Here is a 22,128-nt window from a genome sequence, read left to right as displayed (position 1 = left end):
GTAAACACTTAGAAGATAATCCCAGTGCTACATCTGTCAACATCTATGCTCCCATCCAGTTTGCACAGCTGTTCTGTTGAGGCTGAGTTCAGATCAAAGGGATGCTTACTGCTTGCAACTTCCCCCACCCCTTCCTCTTTCCAAAGCAGGAGGCTTTTGAGTGGAACGTAAATTGCTTTAAAGTTGATGCTGAAAAAGTTAGGCAATACCCAAGAAGGAAAGTTATTTTTTGCAGTCCAAGCGTGAAAGAACCAGGATAAATCTGAAGTGAAATGAGATGAGTATAAGCTTCTGTAATTGCAGTATGCTTCAAAGCATACAAGGAATATATTTGTTTAGAAGAGGTTGCTTTGATTCCTTGTGAAATGCTATGCGTGGACTTTGGTAAAAAGTGTTCCTGCCAAATGCATTTTCAACTTAAATATTAGCAAAATTGGAAAAATAGCAGGCCAGAAGCCCTCAGATCAAGTCTTGGTAGTTCAGCCACACTAATTTCCAAAACAAGTATGGCAAATTGATTGGTTGTGCTGTCTCTGACCATTTGATATACTCTTCTTCTCAGCATAAAATACCTTTCCTTCTGTTTTGCTGATGTCTAACCCAGAAACATCAAGTGGAGCTGTGTTCAATCCCCTTTTCATGGCTTAACACTATTCAAGGGAAAGAACTTATCACTGCCTAACTGGGGGTTAAATTCCTGTGTTGTGATTTTTCATGGTAGAGGTTGTTTTAATTCCTCATTTCTTTCTTATGAGGGACTGTGGAATCAGAAACTTATCCACAATGAACATACACTTCAAACCAATTTTTAAAAATGTAGTAAAGCCCTAATGTGTCAGTGGAATTCCTGAATTCATGAGAGCTTTGGTGTCACGTTAACTGATGCCAAAGGGTGATAAAGAGACTTGACAGAGGGCAGATCAGGGGAAGAACTTTTTCTGGACTTTTTCATAAACTCTTTGGAATGGTAGGCAAGGTTCTGTGGACACTAAGAGACCTACCTCAACCTCCTTTAGATGATTAAGAACCAGCTTTTTCTGAGTTTTCAGTGTCTTGCTTTACTATTCCTTTCCAAACCAGATGATGTCTATTACATGAATTTTGATATATATTTGCCTGAAAAATAGAATGATATCAAACAGCTCACCAAACTACGTATATTTAACTTTGTGTGAATCCATTGATGTGCCAAGTGATTCTATCCTACATTAGTCAAGGACCATCAAATTCTTACTGTAACTCTTTTTATGTTACGTGACAATGAACAGACCTGTGTACTAAGATAGTTCACCAACTATAGTGCAATGGATTTTTTATTATTTTTTTTGCTGGTATGGACTTCTTCTTTTACAGATGTTTGTTTTTAAAGGTCTTCCAAAAGCTCGGTTGCACTGATCAGAGGCCTGGTCCAAAAGCTTTGAAGAAATAACAGTTACTCTAATTACTTTCCTATAATAGAGTTTTTCATGTTTACAGGTATTAAACTGAAGAAAAAGTTCATCTGGAGATATTTTATTATTACTACTTTATTTTTAACAAAGAATTGATTTCCTATGAGGTTTCTGTGGAGACTTGTTTTGTTTGGTTTGTTGTTGTTATTATTGATGTGTTGTTGTATTAAGTTTTTTTTTTCCCAGCTATTCACATCCTGAGCCTACCACACTTGTGTTTTATTTCTGTTCCAGTAAACCACATCTAATGTTTCTGCATTTATATTTTTATTAAAGTTGGGATAGGTTTGTGTTCTCTATTCTTGTATAGAAAGCATTTGCAAAAAACACTTCTGGACCAGTGCACTTTATGTTTACACTTAAAGAACAGTGCAGGAAAGAGTTGAGTCTAATAGACCATCTGCTGAAGTGTGAGTGTGAAATTGAAGGTACAAGTGTAGCTAAGATGGCTTGTTAAGGAAGATTTGAATTCTGTTAAGAGAAATATGCCTTATTTTCTATCATAGTAATAGAATGGTTTCTAACATACACTTTAATGGATCAATTCATGTAAATTAATTAGGTTCCATAAAAAAGATGATTATTTTTGTAATGGTGGACATTTCAGTAACAGCCTATCTTTGCAGGTTTATATCCTAACAAAATATTAGGCAGTAGACTATTGAAATGTCTGGATAGACAGTAGTGATTACTGCTATTGCCAACAATAAGGCAACAAGACTTTATGTTTCTTCTCGTGCTTGAGAAATCATCATTTCAGACACATTTGAGTACCATGGAGTGAAAACATCACTGGCATAAGGAGAAGCAAACTAGAAAATGGAAATTTACTGTATGTGCAGCTGAAAAATATAAACCTATTTTCTAAATAGCTTTCCTGAAAAACAATCATAGCAATAGTCATTCTCTATTCCTTTTTTCTGCAGTAATTTCTTAATTCATTTTGGAAATGGATCTCAGTGATCAGAGACTATTTTAGCTGAAGTTCATGTTCAGACTGAGGAAATTACGATGTGCTGTGGTCCAGATATGACGTGGCATTTTTTCTTTTACTGAATACAGACTAAATGTAGTGTTCCTTTCTAAAATGTGAATATTTCTGTATGATAACTTTTTATATATAGCATATATGTTTGAAGTTTTCCATTCACTTTCCTAGAGAAAAAAAATCCCTTTGCTATTTCTTTTACCAGTGAATTATTAAGAATCAGAACTTTTGTTTTAGTACAAACAAAATTGTTCTAAGGTGATAGCTTAATTCTTTTTTTTTTTTTTTTGGAGAGGAATGGGAACCAAAGGCATTCTCATGTACATCTTTCAGAGTATGGTGGCCATATAGGTATAGGCAGTGAGCTCTAATGATGTGTTCAGATTCAACCCTGTATAAAATTAAATGTTTATTAGCTGGATGTTTATTAAAGATGGATGGCCTCAGCAATGTAGACAGTTGCTTAGATACCTCCTTGGATTAGGAGACCTAAGTTCAAAGTCCACAGTTAAAATTTAGTCCCCTTGTCTCCCTAGTGAGAATAGATCAGTTGTTTGTGGTTCAACACTTCCTCTTCTGCTAAAAGTTCCACTCTTGAGCTCAGAAGCCTGCTTGATAGTAGTTTAGTTGAATAGATATATCTCTTTAAAGGATTTTGCTTGGGTAAATTGACATTTTTTGTATCTGTTGAACATCCCAGACTAATCTGAAGTATATTAAAAGCAACTCCCTTTCAGAAATTAATCAAGGATTTGTGTCAAGAAAACTTCTTTGCTTAGACAGCTTGAATCCTCTCAGTAGAATTCTCTCCATATTCACAATAGGTTACCATAAACTTAATTTCCTTACTTACGGGGCTTCATGAAACTAATTTTATTTTATTAACTTCATAATCTTAGCAGTTGATTATTTCCATTTACTGCATTAATGGAAGCTGATATCTCTCCTTTTAACATGATAAGTCCATAGGGATAGTTTTAAGTTTATCTGTGTTTTCAGTGAATACCTAAAATATTAATTCTATTTTCATGGCTGCTAAAAGTTTTAGAGATACTATCTTTTCTTCCTATGGAGAATACAGGTGTATGCAGCTATCACGCTGCAACTTCAATTAAGTTTTATAATATTTTCCTGGGGCTTGCCTGTATTTTCCTATCTACTTTCTCTTGTGACTCTTTGGAGAATACTTGTAACAATGCCTTTTATTTGCATTTTTTAATACTACTTGAACTTTTCCTACTGCTCGTTTGTGAAACAGTTTGTGAACAAAGAAGTGGGCACTTTGGGGTGATTACTCTAAAGTATTTTTCCTAGACTGTCTTTGTGATGCAAAAATTTTTGTGGGGTTTTGTTTTTTTTTCATCTTTGAGTTTTGAGTCCATGTTCCTCTTGTAGAATTGCTCTGAGTGACAAGCTTTTACCCCAGTGACCTGCAATCAGCCGCCTAACAAACTGCCCATAACAGAACAGTGAGGAACTTGGTGTATCCTGGGTACGTACAGTAAAACTTTAGGCTCCGTGGCATCATGTCAAATCCCCTGCCCTTTAAAGGGAATATGGGAACATATTTCGGAGGGGTTTATCTAATTTGACTGGTGGTGGAAACAGTTGTACTTTTCTCAGGGGCTCTGCTGCAGTCTCCATCATTCCTCAGCACGTGCCTCTGCTCACAGCTGACTCCAGTCCTTCCTGTCCTACTGGTTTTCAATCAAAGTCATTGGAGTAGAGAGAAGAGAGTGGTTTTGTGCAGAGGTGCTGCCAGGAGCTCAGTTGCTTAGACAGCAGGAATACCCCAAGGAGATGTGCAAAGATGGAGGTGAGAAATAAGTGTCCTGTATTTTAAAAGTTACTTTTTCTAGAATCCCCTCAGATGTAAATCTGCTTTTGTGGGTGAAACCTGATGCTGACTTCAAGGCAAATCACAGAACCATATCCCCAGCTCTGTCTGGGCTGCAGAGCAGCAGTGAGTGACTGTCAGAGCACCCTCTGGGTGAAGAACCTTTTTCTAATATCCAATCTAAACCTACCCTGTTGCAACTTGGGACCATTTCCTCCCATCCTTGCTACCTGCAAGAAGAGACTGACCCCCACCTCTCTACAACCTCCATTCAGGTAGTTTTAGAGAGTGATCAGGAATAGCTTTGTCTTAATTCAAGGCACAGCTCTGAAAGGAATTTAATTTATCACACAAATACCACTTAACAGCATGTGTTCGTGTGCTCATCTATCTTTTTCTGGACTAATTCATAGATAAGCACTTCTTTATGATATAGGTGATGCTCAACAATAAATTCATTATGAGAAAAGTAAGAAAAAGGTGTTAAATTAAAAAGAAAGACAACTATTTGAAATGTCTTTGGAGTCTGGAGTAACCTGCTGTAGGACAAAGTTGTGATGATTCATAGGCAATGATTTGGAGCTGTTTCTGGAGGAAACGTTGAAAAAGGATTTGTATACATTATCATTATTCCATAGTCAGGATCTTAATGAGGATGAGTTATGGGAGGAGAGGAGAAAGTATTAGCCATCTAGAAAATAGGTATTTAAAGGTGGCCTTATCCTATAGCCATCTAGAAAACAGGTATTTAAAGGTGACCTTATCCTATAGTTGTCATCACTGTCTATGAAAGACAAGCACTGTTTCTTTTGTCATTGTCTTTGTACAGTAGCTGATTTCTTCATGGGTTATAACTCTTTTCAGCCCACTTCAAAAGTTCTTTTTCATTTCCTATGTGTTGCAGACCCAACACAACAGTCTTTTTGTGACTATCTGCAGTGGAACAATGATTTTATTTTTTTTTTTTTGGTACAGTGGAGGGCAACAAGGATGATGAGGGGAGTGGAGCATCTCTCTTATGAGGAAAGACTGAGAGAGCTGGGCCTGTTCAGCCTCGAGAATGGACAACTGAGATTAAGATCTGTCAGTATCTGCAGGGAGGTGTCAGGGCATAGCCTGGGCTCTGCTCAGTGGTGCTGAGCAGTGAGACCATGGGCAGAAACTGATGCCCAGGAAGTTCCACCTTAACATGGGGAAGAACTTCTTTGCTATGCAGTGATGGACACTGGAACAGATCACCCAAAGAGGGTGTGGAGTCTCCCTCACTGGAGGTATTCCAGAACTGTCTGGATATAAATCCTGCACCATGTGCTCTGGGATGACTCTGCCTGAGCAGATGACCCACTGTGATTCCTTCCAACCTGACCCATTCTAGGATTCTGGGATTCTGGGATAGTATATTTCTACAGAAAATATTAAGTTGAAATAATATGTGGAGAAGAAAGTGAGACTAAGAACTCTAAAGTGCATTAAAGAGGAATCAACCATTACACCTTAATAGAACTTGACTTACATATCTGTAGCATACTGGGATAGAGTTATTACAGTATTAAGGAAGAGGATGTAGCTTTTGTCTTGTAGTCACAAGTCCCTTAAAAAGGCCTATTTGCTGATCTAGCTCCTGTTACAACATAAAAATGTACCAGCAAGTGGCACAGCAGAATTTTTCTGGGCAAGCAGAGTGGCAATCCCATTCATTCTCAGATTGTGTTCCTCCTTCCTTCAGACCTGTGAGAAGAACAGTGACTATTTTATTAGTTTGTTCGGCATTAGATTGATTCTCATCACTTGGATTTTTGTTTTGTCTGGCTCAGGTGGATGGTGTGGTTTTTAAGGCAATGGGAACTGAACGAATGGAACAAATGAGCTAAAATTTGGATTTTTGTGTGAGGCAAGCTCCATACTCCTTTATTTTACTATGACTTTGAAGCAGCTTCTTTCTTCCTACTCAAAGACATTTTGTGGGTGACAGGGATGTAGACATTTTCTTTGCCTCCATCTCCAGACTTTTGTGTCTTCAATCCAGTTTATTCCTTGTTACACATTACCCAGGGACTTTGATCCTTGTCTCATCTAGAAGCCCAACCATAGTCTTACTTCCTGAAAAATTATCATAATTTTCCACATTTCTTGTCCCTTTGTCTGTAGGCAACTTTTGGCAAATAATTAAACCAGAATACTGCAACTCCCAATGTCCTCTCTGTTAAAACCTTCATAAGAGACTGTTCACAAATGCCATTTTCCAAAATGTTTTGTAACTCATGTCCCAATAATATATCAAAGCTTTCCAAAAATTTTTACTTTTCACTGTTTCAAAACAGACACTTTAAAGTAGGCTCTTGAGGGTTTTTTAATTATTAGTAAAATAATATTGTAATTTAGAGAACAAGTCAAAATGTTCTCTATCATGGCTATCATGGTGTTACTTGAAAAATGAATTGAACTTTGGCTATTCTCTAGGTTTAAATGATGCTGGGAGCACTTTGTCTGCAATCCTCCTCAAGAGAAGGGTTTGGGTTTTTTTTATTTTGGTTGGCTGGTTTTTAAATTATTAGTCTTTACCAATTAGGATATTGATTGTGTTGTCTGTCTTGGCCCCATGCACAATTTTTTGGGAAGAGAAATTGAGAAATATTACTTGTGGAGATGAAAAACCTCTTCATAAATCATTTGCATTTTCCAATTTGAACATTTTAGTTCTTCAGGAAAAATTTTTATTCAGGTAGCAAAGAAAAGGAGAGAGTAGTTTTCTGGAGGAACAGACAGCACAGACTTATATCAATAACTTTAGCTGAGGACTCTGGGGAAAAAGGAAGAGGGTTGCATTTGCTAGCAGAATAATTTCTACACCCACACCTGGTTTGCAAGTGTAGGCTTTGTTATCTACTGTCCTTTCAACATGGAATTTTCTTTGAAAATGTGCCGGTTAAAAGCTAAAGAGGGGACAGTTCCTAACAAATATTAAAATCATAATGATGTCAGAAGTCCCCCTTGCTTTTAATTGTGTAGTGGGCTGCTGCTGAGAGAACTTTATATACCTTTGTGTCTAGACTTTGTATGAAACATCTTATTTGGGAAATATTCTTATGTGGATAAATAGTCAGTGGACAACGGACTCAGTGTGAGTGTTTTTCAAGCACTATAAATATACTTGAAAAATGTTCTGAAATTCCTTTTAGGGTGGGCATCTTCCTTCAAAGGAGTGTTCAGAAGCTGTACCCATTGTATACATGACATCAGGAGAGGAGATACGCAAATTGATGTTCTTCTGAAGGTCTTCAATGGGTTTTAAATTAGTTAAATGACTGTAGGCATCATTAATGTGTAACTTCTTCAGTAATCTTTCTTCCGTTCATCTGAGGCAGTGAGAGACTCATCGTACTCAAATCTCCTCAGGTAGATTTACAAGAAGAAAAATCCATATTTAGAGAATACCCTGAAAATATTAAATGGACTTTATGTCTTAGGATTTTGCATATTCTACAGGATGAATGTATGGTCTGAATCTGTCTGTGCTTCTCTGTTAATGTATGGCTTTTGGTGTATGGCCAGCAGAAAAATCTTGTCTGCATGTTGGGCGTACTTGTATCCGAAGTTGTGACTGCTCTCACAGCCCACTCTGCTCTGTGCAGCACAGCAGCACAGCCTAATATGTTAGGATATCACCCAGGAAAATCGTGACTCTGAATGCTTTGAAGGATACAGGGATTGTAGGCAGATTTTTCTCTCAGGAGGAGAGCAGGTGGGAGTGTGGTGTCAGTGTCTGGGCAAGAACACTGTGAGGAGAATGGAGAATGGGAACATCCCACCAAGGCAGGGCTGAGAGATGGTGGGAACTTCCACCAAGCTTGGAGACATCAGTCTATCTATGCCCATTATCTATGTAGGTAGAGGTTTTGACTCAGAAGAGCAGTGTCAAATAGGGCCCTTAGAGACAAAATAGTCACTGGTCTGTTCAGGGTTGAAGGAAATATGGAATTTATGAGGATGAGGCTTCAAGGATGATGGATCTTCAGATTTGTATGCTATTTCTTTTTTTGTAGGAATTTGTACTGTGATGTTTTTGAAGGAGATAAACTGCATTTTGGGCTCAAGAATAGGGAATACTTTTCACAGTAACACTGAATTGAAGGAGTCAAAGTAAGTGAGAATGCAGCTATTGGAAGAAATTCTATCCCTGGGGAAAAGGAGTTTGTGGGGTTTGATTTTGTTGTTTTGTTTTTTTGTTTTGTTTTGTTTTGTTGTTTTTTTTTTTGAGTATATTTCATTTTGATGGTTTTTTTTTGTTGTTGTTGCATTTTGGTTTTTTTTAAACAAGATAAACACCAAAACATAGAGGATGTGTTCTTAGGGGGAGAAATTATATATATAAATAAAAATTTATATTTATATATAAAAGTTTTGCATTCATCACAGCAAAAGGCTAATCATTTGCTCTGTTCTCACAGAAAAATATGTTTCCTATACAGTTGGCAGAGTGTAGGGGCAGATAAATAGCCTAAGAAGTAGGCTTTAAATGTAATCTGTGACACACAGTGACTTTAATTTAGGGCAGTAATGCCAGCTGAAGTCTATTCCATTGTTTTTGGAGACCACTATAAAGAACTCTGATAGACATAAGATGAATATTATTGTTCCTGGCAATGAGTAATCATGCCAAAGCATGATTCTTCAACAGACTTGTATATCAGCTTAATAAAACTACAGGCCTAAAAATGAGGGCAAAAGCTCTTGAGGACTTTTGCAGGCCTTCATTCCATATGGTTCACATCCATGTTTACACATACCTGTATGTGTTCTGTCTCCATCCTTCTGTAAAAAATTGTTCTATTTAGTATTTTTATTAAATATTGAAGCAAAGGAAAGCTTCCAGTGTTTATGCACTGCTGCCTTAGAATCTGTTAGCATGTTTCCAGATTTATTCAATTACATTTGTTTTGAAAAATAATTTCAAATATATTTTCATTAGAAAATAAAAGCAAGCTCAACTATTATTGTCAAAGAATAAAAATATTAGCCTATATTTCTTCTAGCTCAGCTGCAACTACACCAGAACGATCTGCACAGATGAATTTATGTCTCTACCCACTTACATGTTTAAAGTTCCCAAGCAATTAAAGAATCACAGAATTGTGTTTCTCTTTAAAAACAGTTTTAAAACCATTTATTTCCTAAAATAATAGATTATTCTGATTAAAAATTAATACAGGAAGGAGAAGTAAAAACCTGTCTCCTGTGAACATGTGGGATCTGCAAAAATATATGTTGGTTATTAACATCCCCTTTTGTATGAAAGGAAGCGATTTTTATTACTTCTGAGTTTGTTTGTGGGTTTGTATTGGTTTATGTTGTTGTGTTTGCTTTCTTTCAGAAAAATAGAAAGTGTATTCAGCTCTTATACATTCGTAAAGCAGAATTATTTTGAAGTAGTTTGTCAAGGAGTTACCCTTCACCGAAAGTTTTTAGATATCTGCAAACACTGTGGAGTTGTTTTATCAGGCTTAAGGCTGCAAATGACTAGGTTCCTGGAACTTAAAAGCATCAGAAGTTAACACCTACTTTTTTTTTTAGAGGAAAACTCTTATGCTTGAATTTAAGAAATGGAAATTAAGGTCTTTAAAATTCTGTATTCAAGATAAAATGGAACAGTGGAGGCAGAACACAGGGTGCAAGGGTGAATACAAATCATTGTGCAAGGGACTGTTTCAGAGGGGTGGAAACACAAGAAGATTGGAGTATAATTAAAGGCTGGCATGAGCATTTTGGTAGGAGGATGTTAGAAATAATTTCAGTCTCATTACAGAAGCAGTATTGGATGCAAAAGCTTTGTTATTGGCTGGGCAGCAGCGGTGAACTCCTGAAGATTTCGAATTGATGTGGGTGTATAAAAAATTGGTTGAGTAATACTAACTCAATTATGGCTATTGTGAATTTCAATTTGCTACAGTATTGAAAGAAATGACTGTGGAGAGAAATAAAGAGGAAGAAATAAGTGGAGAGTACCTTGAAACAGTAGCAAACCTTAGGATATTGTAAATATTTAATGTATGAACTGAGTAGGTTGTAGCTGTTGTCTATATGTTATAATTAACTACCTGAAAAAAAGGCTGATTAAATTCTGCACAGACTAGTATGCTCTGGGGTATGAGGTGAACTGAACCTTAGCTGTCTTTGTGATACATATGTGATGAGTTTTGCAGCCTACTCCAGGACTTATCTTGGAGCCTTGCTCTTAACTGGATAGGCCTGAAGTGTCTGGGTATGGTCGTGGGCATTGATGGAGTTCAGTACCACCCTTCAGGTGAAATTAGCACAAGGATGCACCACAAGTCTTAATTTCAGACAGGTTTTCACTGTCTCTTGAAGGACAAAACCCTCCATTTAGCTATCACCCAAAGCTTGAATTCTAGAGAGAAAATGCTTTGTTTTCTTTTTTGACAGACATGTCTGTGTCAGCAGAAGACATAGACTCTGCCCTCCTGCCTGTAGGGAGAGAAAGGCTTTTTATGTGAAAAGTCTAGATGTTGTAAAACTTTTTTCAGTTTCTCAACTGTTCCTGCAGACCTACCTGAACAGGTTCTTTATCCTTCATATTTCTATTTCTTCCATACAAACAAGAGACACTATCTTCATCTTGTTACTAGAGAACAACAAAGATACCTGTGGGTTATGGGATGGAAGATGTGTGGGAACCATCTGATACAACTACACCATACTTAGTGCAAAGTCCTGGTATAATTTTTTTAGCATATTTTGGACCATACCTGCTCTGGAGATTTTTCCTACAATAACAGATACAGGTACAACAGTGACAAGGTTTGACCCCAGTCAGCAACTAGTACTACACAGCTGCTTTCTCACTCCCTGCTCCCCGCCCCCCATCCCTGGTAGGGAAGAGAATCAGGAAAAAAAAATGTTAAAATTTGGGGATTGAGATAATACTGTTTAATAATTGAAATAAAATAAAATAGTAGCACTAATGATAGCAACAATAAAGATAATTCTACTGAAAAGGAGGGAGAGAATAATAAAGCCCAAGAAAGATAAGTGATGCACAACACAGTTGCCCACTACCCACTGACCAATGCCCAGCCTGTCCCCAGTTGGCCTCCCCTGGACAAATTCCACAGTTTATATACTGAGCATGACAGTCTATGGTGTATAATATCCCTTTGGTCAACTCAGGTCAAGTGTGCTGGCCATGATCCCTCCCAGCATCTTGTGGACCTCCTCACTGGCAGTACATGGGAAGCTGAAAAGTCCTTGACTTGGTGTAAGCCCTGCTCAGCAACAACCAAAACAACGGTGAGTTATCAATATTGTTCTCATACCAAATCCAAAACAGCACTGCAGTGCTAGGAAGGAAAATAACTCCATCCCAGCCAAAACCAGGAAAAACAGGTGCCAGCACTTTGTCTTAAAGCAGAGCAAGAACAGTCCCCTGGAGCAATTGTGCCTGCTTGTCCCTGGTTACAGAAGTATTGAATGCTTTTCAGTTGTTCAGCATTTTTCAGTTGTTCTAGTATTTAAATAGAAATCAAAGCCAAACCCATCTACTCAATGACACTGCTTCCAGTTCTACTCCCATCAACATCGGCATCTTCATTCCTAGCTCAGAATTCGGGTCAAGGGTATGGGTTGTGTTCTGCTTGAAGTTATGGGAACACTGCTATTGGTATCATCAGCTCTTGTTCTGCCTCTTGTTTACTTTCTTTAGCACATTTACAGCTTAGTATATTGACTGTTGACTAAAGAAGAAACAAATGGAATTATGACAGAAGATTTAAATAAGAAATTAAGATTTTGAAACACAGCCCGTGAGAACAAACAGATTGAACTGCTTTACTGAGCTGAATGTTGTGTCCTATTTATGAAAGAGAGTTTGCTAATACAGGCAGTAGCCCACAGTAAAAACAGTGCTTCTGACTGCATTACTGTTCTCTAGCACTAATAATTCTGGGTTTTAGTAGTGACTAGAGCTATATATACAAAAACAGAGAAATGATTCTTTATGGTAATGATCCAGCCTCTTGTACCCTCCTTATGCACTGAAACATGAGAATTTCCAATATTTGGCCACTTCCTAGCAGCAGTGAGTATCATTTCTATACTTTTCAGTTGACTAGTCCATTTTGTGCAGGAAGAAAAGGCTTTTCTGTCTGTGACTGAAACTTCCATGCACACATTTTAATGTTTATATGTTGTTCTAGTCCTCACTAGAAACGGTGAGTAAATGGAAATTCCGAGGTATGTGAAGAGTTGGTGTACTGTACATACTTTAGCTGAACAGAAAGAGAGGAACTATGATTTTGCTTCAATGAGATCTGTAAGCATGTGTATAACACTAAAAAACTATTTCCTTTGATACCTTTAATTTCTAGTTGTGGCTCTCGTCCTACCCATTTTAGGAGCTTTGAGCGTATTTCCAAGTCTCCTTTTATGAGCTTTCTTTTAGTACTCTATGAATGTCACTTGGAGGAGGAGTAAAGATATTTCAAGAGCCTCTTGTATTTTTCTACTGTAACATTAAGCATATAAGATGCTCATAAATATGCAGTTGACTATCAAGTGCATAGACTCTGGAAATGTCAACTGCTTACACTCATCACTTTAAAAAGAGCTAGAATTTTGACTTGCTATTAATCACTATAACAATTCTGTTGACAGGAAGTATTTACCCATATTACATCAGCTAAAGAATACAGGGAAATCCAATAGTGCTGTGCAAGGTGAAGGAGGTAGGGGGAAATTCTGGGGGTTGTTCACTTTTGAAATACACTGCTTTACTGTCTCTCACTTAGGTTATTAGAAATATTGGCACTGAGTACTGAAAATAGGCTTGGACCTTCGGTGCTCTCAGTGTATGCTCTCAGGTTCTTGCTTATCTTCTAATGCTAGCTGTGTCATTACCAAGATTTCTCCTAGTTTTTTAAATACTCCACATTGTTGTGTAGCATGATGCAAGTACAATTGCAGGTATAGTTTTCTTTTTAAGAAAACATCTATTTAAACAATAAATGGGATCACTTATATATCTGTCATAACTCCCGGTATGGTACAGCTTTACTGGGAGAAACGTTGTTACATAGAAGAACATATTATTGTAATTCACAGAAACATGGAATGGTTTGGGTTGCAAGAGCCCTTAAAGATTATCTAGCTCCAAATGGCCCTGCCCTGGACACAGGCACCTTCCACTAGACCAGATTGCTCAGGACCCAATCCAGCCTGGCCTTGAACAATTTCAGGGATGAGGTGTCCACAGTACCTCTGGGAAACCTGTCCAAGTGTTCATCACTCTCATAGTAAAGAATTTCTTCCTAGCATCTAATGTAAATCTCTCCTCTTTCAATTTAAAACAATTAACCCTGTGGCCTATCACTATGTACCCTTGTAAGAAGTCATCTTCTTTTTTATAACCCCACTTTAAGTACTGGAAGGTCACAATGAGGTCTCTCCAGAGCCTTCTCTTTCCAGGCTGAACAACCCCAGCTCTCTCAGCCTGTCTTGGTAGGAGAGATGCTCCCGCCCTCTGATCATATTTGAGACCCTCCTCTGGACACACTCCAAAAGGTCCATCTCTTTCTTATGCTAAGGACTCCAGAGCTGATTGCAGCACTCCAGGTGTGGTGTCACGAGGGCAGAGTAGAGGGACAGAATCATCTTTTTTTCTTCTTCCTCTTTCATGGTGATCTTTACAAATATGCACAGTCTTTGGAAATGTTTTTTTGCTTTAATTTAAAATGCTTTTTCTCACAAGAAAGTTAAGAAAAATGTCAATAAAGAAAAAAACTATTTAGGTTTTATACAGAACATGAGTTCTGATGGTAGCTTTATACAAAGTAAAAGTTTTATTTCAGTGTTTTTTTAAATCACATAAAATCATGTTGCTTGATATTACAATATGAAAGCTTTAAGATACTTAATTTTCTACCATCATTTTGATTGATTTGGTCACTCTCATTTTTCATTGATGCATTTCTCAATATAAGTTGACAATAATCATGTCATGGGATACAAGAACTACTGCCCCAAACTAGAGGGAACATCTCTGTAAATCCTTTAACACATTGCCAAGAGGAAAGATTGCGTTGTGTCTGATCCTTTTGACCTAAAGACCCACAGTCTGAACAAGGATCATAAGACAAAACCAATTAGTCAAGAGTTTGGTTTAATGGAAGGTTACTATAACAGAAATTTGTCTTTTCATATGCATTTTATATGCAATGTTATGTTCCTCAGTGATTGAAATTTGAAGATGAAATAAAGATAAATTTATGTAATTTTGATAAATTTTGCTTCACTTAGAACAATACATAGTTGACATATGGAGCATTTTATTTCCCTAGGTGCTTATAGACATTTCTCGTCAGTGCCAAGATGTAAGAGACATAGAAGCCTTCCATAATACATATTTAAAACATCAGTCTGAGGCAGCTCTGTTTGTATCTTGATGCAGATTTTCCTGTCTCCACCCAATATTTGTGTAGCCTTTCTAGTGCTGACACAAGGTGGAATTGATCTTGCCATGTACAATCACTTCCAGCCCAGAAAAACTTGGTGACAGTCTTGCACTGAAATTTAAGCAGTTTTCTTCTTTTTTCCCTTCAGCATTGCAGTTTGTGTTTGTGAGCACATGTGAAAGAAACAGTAATGCCAAGGATGGGAGAGGGTGGGCCATTCCCTGCTCGGCTGGTGGATGCTGCAGCTGGATTTCTTCCAGGGCATGGAAGCTCCACACGCCCACAGGGAGTTGCTCCAGCTTTCCAGCTGCTCCCTGAAATTTCTGCTGCATTCTTACATCAATTAAGTGACCTCTTAAAATTAATGAGACATGTTTTTACAACCTTCTCTCAGACAAGGCAGTAGTAATTGCTGTATTTTATGTGATAGAGTGTTTAAATTGTCAGCGTGGTAAAAAAATCATACAAATCCAGTGTAAATACTTCAAGTTGCACAAAGTAATTACAAATCTTAAAAAAGCATCAGATATGCAGAGTTAGCTAATAAATGACAAATGAATAATTCATTCAACATAAAAGAGAAGGGAAGAGAGGTATTAACATTTTATCCACAGTTACTCTTTGACAAGCTGTTACTGAACTACTAGATTTTTAGTTTTATTATGTTTATTCAAAAACTTGCAGCATTTTGTAGTATGACTACAATTGACTTATAGTGATTTTGAACAACGAATGTGAATGTGCCTTTGTGTATGGGTGTCTCAGATTAAAGATATATATAGAGAGAAACATTTTTTGGACTATTTGTTTTCAATCATTCACACTGATAGTATTTGGAGGAAGTTAGTAAACTAACACATACATACCCTAAATAAACATATTTACTGAATAACACATTTTTTCTTTACTTAAGTTTCCGCAATCTTTCTGCCCTGTACAAGCTCATCACTTGTGAAATATCCAGAGTTTATATTTCTGAGAAAGGCCTAGCAAGGTTGAAAAGATCTTGGTGTAGTTCCTCAAATAATATTTCTTTTTTTGGAGGTCAGTCATTTCAGTTCACAATAAGTAATGAACCTTTAGTATTAGCTGTAATATAAGATGTCTGTGAGAATGTATGCTAAACAAACTTGAATATTTTTTGTCAGTAATCCAAAATTGCTAACCCATTCAAAACTCATGCATCAGGCCTCAAATAAGAAAAAAAAAAGAGGCAAAAAAAGTTCCAATTATATAAGATTACTTTATAATGATTAATTGTAAGTTCTTTGTATCTGCCTTCTGTTTTTTGACCTTTAGAGTCAATGCTTTTCTTTGTTACCCAGGGTAATATATTATAATATTCTTACACTGCAATGTGATCTCAGGGAACCGATGTTTTAAGAAAAATACCAATTATAATGAGTCTTGCAGCAAAGCCTCTGGAATACATTTAGTGCACCTTAGTTTTCAAAGTATTTTCCCTTTAATTTTTGTTCCTCATTTTTTTATTTTTTTTTTAATATTGTGTTTGATACCATGTTTCCCTTAGGTGGGCATTCATTGGGAAGAACACTCATGTTCATTTTGAGTTGTCTTAAATATACACTTTTAAAATCACCAGTGTTAAAAAAAAAAAAAATCTACTAGGCAGGTCGATTCTTCCAAAAATTCTCTTTGGATTAATGGATTTTCATATTATTTTAAGATGGAAGATCTGGTTGGCATCTTCATGACATAGGGATTTCCCCTTTATTCTTTCTACAGAAATAAGATGTCAGCCTTCACCTGGCTGAAGAATAACTGTCTTTTTCTTTTTCTCTCCCTTTGGCATCTAATAGAATACATGAGGTGATTAGAGACACAAAAAGAGTTCATCAGGACTAGAAATGATGAGGTTTTTTTTATGGCAGATATATGGGAGGAGAAAAGAGAAATGTCACTAGTAGGGAGGAACTGAGAAAAGATACATCATTTATTTGATCCTTTTTGTTCAAGAAAGAAAGGCAAGTACTTCTGAGGTCAGCTTGGAGATGGCAGAAGGCACCATGTTCTTACTGAAGAAGCTCTTCTAATGGAAAAAAAAACAAAACAGAAAGGGGCATGAGTATCATCATCTTCAACCTAGGTTAACTTTAAATAAAATTAAGAAGAAACGTCCTTTATGACCTCTACTTGGGTTTTGGAAATGAAGGTGTGACCTTTGCTTTCATTTTTGAAACCTTAGGAAAAAAATTCTGTTTCTGTTTTGTTTGGTTTTCACTACTTAAAGTGTTGAATTTGTTTCAATATTTCTTTCAGGAGAAAAGCATGAACATCATGCAGAGCTTGACTGCCTTGAGATCAAATGGAGCAGTATTGGGATAATCCAAATTTGCCAGCTGTTTTGCTGATTATTTCTGGGAGCAATTAAAAAAATCTTGAGGTATGGTGTTGCCAAGGAAAATATTGTGCACTGTATTTTCAGAATCAGAACTTGGGCAGTCATAGCACCTATAGTAAATATGAAAGCCAATACATTAATGCATAGCCCTCCTACTGATGTAACCTAATGTCCTTTTTATGTCTGAAGAACTGAAAGCCAGTATTTCAAGGTCTGCAGAGCAGGAACCATCTGTTTCCATCTACCCAGCCTCTGGATGTTACTGAGATTCTAAATACTGATATAATAAGGAAATATTTGAAATAAATCAAGAACCCAGTTAATATTTCTGTTTTATTCCAAAATGGCAAATTTGCACAGTTTAATACACTCTCAAAGATTTTCCTGCTGAGGTGATAAGAGAGTGTCTACAGACATTTCAGTGATAGGAGCTCTACAAAAGTTTTCTAAGCACACTGTAGAAAAAACTGCAGTCACTTTAGGCATTAATTTGGACAAGAGCAAGAAATCTAATCTATGCACTTTGTGTCCATAATATTGAAAAATATTATATATTATTTGATATTATAAAATCAAAATATTGTTTGCATATCTTTAAAGGCCTTGTAAAGTTTTCAGACATATATTTCAGTTTTAATATACTTAGATGATATAGGAACCCAGCAGTCAGAGATTACCTGGGAACACAGCCAACAGCACACTTTCAGATGGATTGACAGGTTCAAAAACCTCAGGCAAAACCAGACTTCATTTAACAGCATCATCTCTCTCAAGAGCGATATTTGTTGCTCAAGTCTAGTTTGTATCTCTCATCAGTTCTATCTCACTACATCACTGCTTTGTTTTATCTTCTGAATGGGCTTTGTGATCTGATTCTTGTTGAAGCAAGTTTAATATCTGTTAAAATCTCCTGTATTAATCTCTGTTAAAATCTCCTGGCAGAGATGGATTAAAAAAAAAAAAACCACAAAACTTCCATACCCTTTACCACTGATAACTGAGCAATGATTTTGAATCCTGTGCAGGAATAACTATCTTTCAGTGTCATCAGTAAATCCTCCAAGATGCTATGGGTGCTATTTAGACCAAATCTGTGCCGTGTGACTACAGAATGGAGTAAATAAGCACTTAGGGATGCAAGTTGAATTAATGACAGCCTGCGTATCCCAGAATGTGATAAATTATAGTTTGCTGCTGGCAGCAGGAACTATTCAAACAAATATTTCTGCACTATGACAATTTCTTAAGGCTTTTATAGAATTCATGTATAATAGGAGAACTGCCTACAGGGAAGATTATTAGGAAACTTAGGAAAAGATTTTCATTTTGTGATTTGAGCAATGTCTGTAATTATCAACGTAACCTATCATTTACTAAGTGGTTAGTTGCACATATGAGCCCTTTATCTTGTACTGTAATTACAGTATATAGAAACAATGTACTTGTTACGGGTGACTGCACATAAGTGGGTGGTTAAATGTCATTAAAGCTGTTTTGGAATATATCTATTTATGAATAAATATTTTCAATTTTCCTTTTAGCAAACATTGCTGAATGACCCTTAAAAAGAGATGCCAAATAGGAAACATCTCTATAACAGCAACATTAGTTTAAAGCATGTCTTGCTAAGCACATTAGAAGTCCTGCTGATAAAAACATTTGAAACTTAACCATAGATGAACCTTATTTTTACCACAACTTTTTGAATCATGTCTCTTTCAGGCCCCCTTTGTGCTCACTGCATTTTTTTCTTGCCTATTGTACTCATATTTTCTTTTATTTTGTTTGAATTCTGAGAGGTGCTTAGTTTTGTTTGCACAAATTGCTTATTGTCAGGAAAGCACTAGAAGTATTGTTCTAACATGAATGTGGACAATCCTAGGACTTTAAATGCATAATTATTAACTCCTTATTGTGATTTAGTAAGAATAACAATATTATCCTTTAAAGCAGTAGGAAGGTAGGAAATAATAAACAAAGCTTTGTTTGATTGGGACCTTGAATTACCAGAAAATTATGCAAGCAGGCTATATCAAAAAAAAAAGAAGGCATTTAATTGTGGCCACTCTTGACCTTCAAATGGTGTTGCAGTGTCACTTCAGAGCTTTGATTAAAATTGCTGGTATGGATCTGCCAACGTGTCAGGCTTTGCAAACAAATGAGACAAACCCACTGCTGCTTTAAAATGTGATAATTAATAGAAGATACCATTGATCAGAGTAACTTCTCTAAATTAATGTACTTGATATAATTATCTTTTACCCACATCTGTAATATTAAGCTGGTTTATATATGTATTTTGTTATGTTAAAGACACACTAGCATTTTCTATTATTTTAGTATAACTGTAGTCCTTTATAGAGATAGAGGATTTCAATGGAAAGTCATGGTCTGTTCCTATTTCTTCTTCTAGATGTCCTCTCTATGTGATATGGGAAAGGGGAAAGCAGCAAACAATCAGTGCTTCCCTTGCCCTTACCAACTTTATGCCTGGATTTATCAGCTGAGAGGGCAGACTGGCTCTGTGCTGGACAGCTGCAACCAGGGTATAAATATTTCAAGTATTTCTTGTTGTCTCAGTGATGTTAAGTGGCCAGAGTAAACTGATGAGTCTAGTCAGTACTTTTTTTCAAGGAGCTAGTCATGAGTAGGTTTCTCTTTCTTAAATGAAGATTTGTTTCCATGATCCAGTGTAACATTCCAAGTTTGCTGTAGACCATGTCTGATACCCTTTCCCACAGTGATTAATGAAATGCTCCAACAGTGATTAATGGTACATGGAGAAATGGATTATTGGTGTGAGTAAAATGGCTGAATCCAGCTTTCTGTTTCCTGAGTTATCTGCACAAGGAAATAAAATTCAATAAGTCAGTAAATGTAGTTTATTAGGAACATAGATTAAAAAAAAAAGCCCATAAAAAAATCCCACAAAACCCCCAAAGTTTTACCATGTGGCTTTTTTTTTCTGCAGAAAGTATCTTTATTTAACTTGACTATTTCTAATACTTAATTTTGTTCCAGCTTAGCCAGCCATTCACAAGGAGAGTCAGCTCCAGTTTTTACTGACAGACTGTGAAGCACAAGTAAGGCTCACTCTCTTATCCAGCTATCAGTGTCTATCTGCAAATGTACAGATGTGTGCACTTCTGTGTACATATATCTGTGCATGTGTATATCTGCATGCAAAAAAATGTTGAAAATAGATATAAGTATATAAAGGCAAAAATAACAGTTGGCTCTAAAATGAACAGCTGTTCTCGCTTTCCTTGCATGTCAGACTGCAGTGTTCAGAGATAATTACACAAGGAGCACATCAAGAACTTCGTAAACATTTAGTGTACATAAATGTCGCTTTTACTCAAGCATTACTTGCTTTGTGTTTCACAGGAATAATCTGTGACACAAAATACCACTTGCTGGGTTTTTTATTTTTATTTTTTTAATGTTCATACATTTCCTGAAAGAACAATCTGGAAGAGTTCCACCATTGCCACAGCAAAATTAGCTGTAACTTGGGCTCTTAGGCAGGCTGGTCTACCCAGCTTATGTTCCTCTTAGCTAGTTGTGCTGTTAACTTTCTCCAGGAAAATTGACTTACACATTTTTAATGTCATTCATGAATAATCAGAAGCAATAAAAGGTGCATACCATACCTAGTGGTTAGATATGCTCTGATGTTATTGGCAGGATACTTTAAGCTGTGTCTGTAGTAAAAAAAAAAAGGTATTGTGGGAGAGGGTAATATATGGTGGGTGAGAGGTTGGACATGCCCTGGCCATGTGCACTGGGAGCCAAGAAACCCCCCATGTCCTGGGCTGCATCCAAAGCAGTGTGGGCAGCAGGGGAGGGAGGGGATTCTGCCCCTCTACTCTGCTCTGGTGAGACCCCACCTGCAGTGCTGCCTCCAGCTCTGGGGTCCCCAGCACAGGAAGGACATGGACCTGTTGGAGCGAGGTCCAGAGGAGGCCACCAAGATGATTAGAGGGATGGGACACTTCTGCTATGAGGAAAGGCTGAAAGAATTGGGATTTTTTATCCTGGAGAAGACTTGGAGTATCCTAATTGTGTCTTTCCAGTACCTAAAGGGAGCGTAGAAGAGACAGGAGCATGTAATGATGAGACAAGGGGGAATGGCTTTGTACTGAAAGAGAGTAGATTTAAATTGGATATTAGGAAGAAATTCTTCCCTGGGAGGGTGGTGATGCCCTGGCACAGGTTGCCCAGAGAAGCTGTGGCTACCCCATCCCTGGAAGTGTTCAAGGCCAGGTTGGATGGAGCTCTGAGCAACCTGGTCTAGCGGAAAGTGTCTCTGCCCATGGCAGGGGGGTTAGAACAGGATGATCTTTAAGGTCCCTTCTAATTCAGGCCATTCTATGATTCCATGATTCTATGATATGCCCATATAGTTCTAGTTTGGCTTGGCTTCTGAAAACAGTACAGTTCCTTTCACAAGCTGATAAGCTCTTCTTCCCTGGCAGACGATGAATTGTGTGTGCAGCACCTCATGGGCACAGATGTGACCTCCTGCAGCAACTACTCTGAAGAATTTTGTAAGGCAAAAGCTATGTAGTGAAACAGATGGTAAATCATTATTTATGGTAGGTAACAATAATACTATATATTAAAAATTTGAAGAGTAATTCAGTATTTGTACATTGCCAGCAGTGACCAAACAAGGAAAACCTCACCCAAGCCCAGAATTTGCAAACAAGTTCTAGTGTACTTATCTTACACATTTTAGTGGTCTCATATTGGGAGTTTAAGTTTTTTTAATTTAATTTTGTTGAACATATCCTTAAGTCAGACTACATTACAGTACGTTAAAAAACCTTCTCAAAATACAAACATATTATCTGCAGTACACTATTTTTAAAGACAGTAAATTAAAAGTTAGGGGGAAAAAAGGTTATAACCATATTAAATTATCCAGCATGATTCAGATATTTATTGAACTTGATTTTTTTTTGTCATAAATGAGATTTATGAGAGATGACTGTACTTGTAGTTCATGCTGCTATGCAGAGTGG

General features: G+C 36.9%; 1 long non-coding RNA gene across 1 annotated transcript in view; it reads left to right on the top strand.

Moving 5' to 3' along the window:
• LOC108640464 overlaps positions 1 to 21,633 on the top strand; it is a 90,631-nt gene extending 68,998 nt beyond the window's left edge. The window contains exons 2-3 of the long non-coding RNA XR_001921197.1: positions 17,020 to 17,143; positions 21,580 to 21,633. This is a non-coding gene — a long non-coding RNA (uncharacterized LOC108640464). The remainder of the gene's footprint in view (positions 1 to 17,019; positions 17,144 to 21,579) is intronic.
• The last annotated feature ends 495 nt before the right edge of the window (positions 21,634 to 22,128 follow it).

This window comes from Manacus vitellinus, unplaced genomic scaffold (genome assembly GCF_001715985.3).
Source record: "Manacus vitellinus isolate BGI_N305 unplaced genomic scaffold, ASM171598v3 scaffold_34_pilon, whole genome shotgun sequence".
In the NCBI taxonomy this organism is placed as follows: Eukaryota; Metazoa; Chordata; class Aves; order Passeriformes; family Pipridae; genus Manacus; species Manacus vitellinus.
This window is presented reverse-complemented; position numbering and strand designations above follow the sequence as displayed.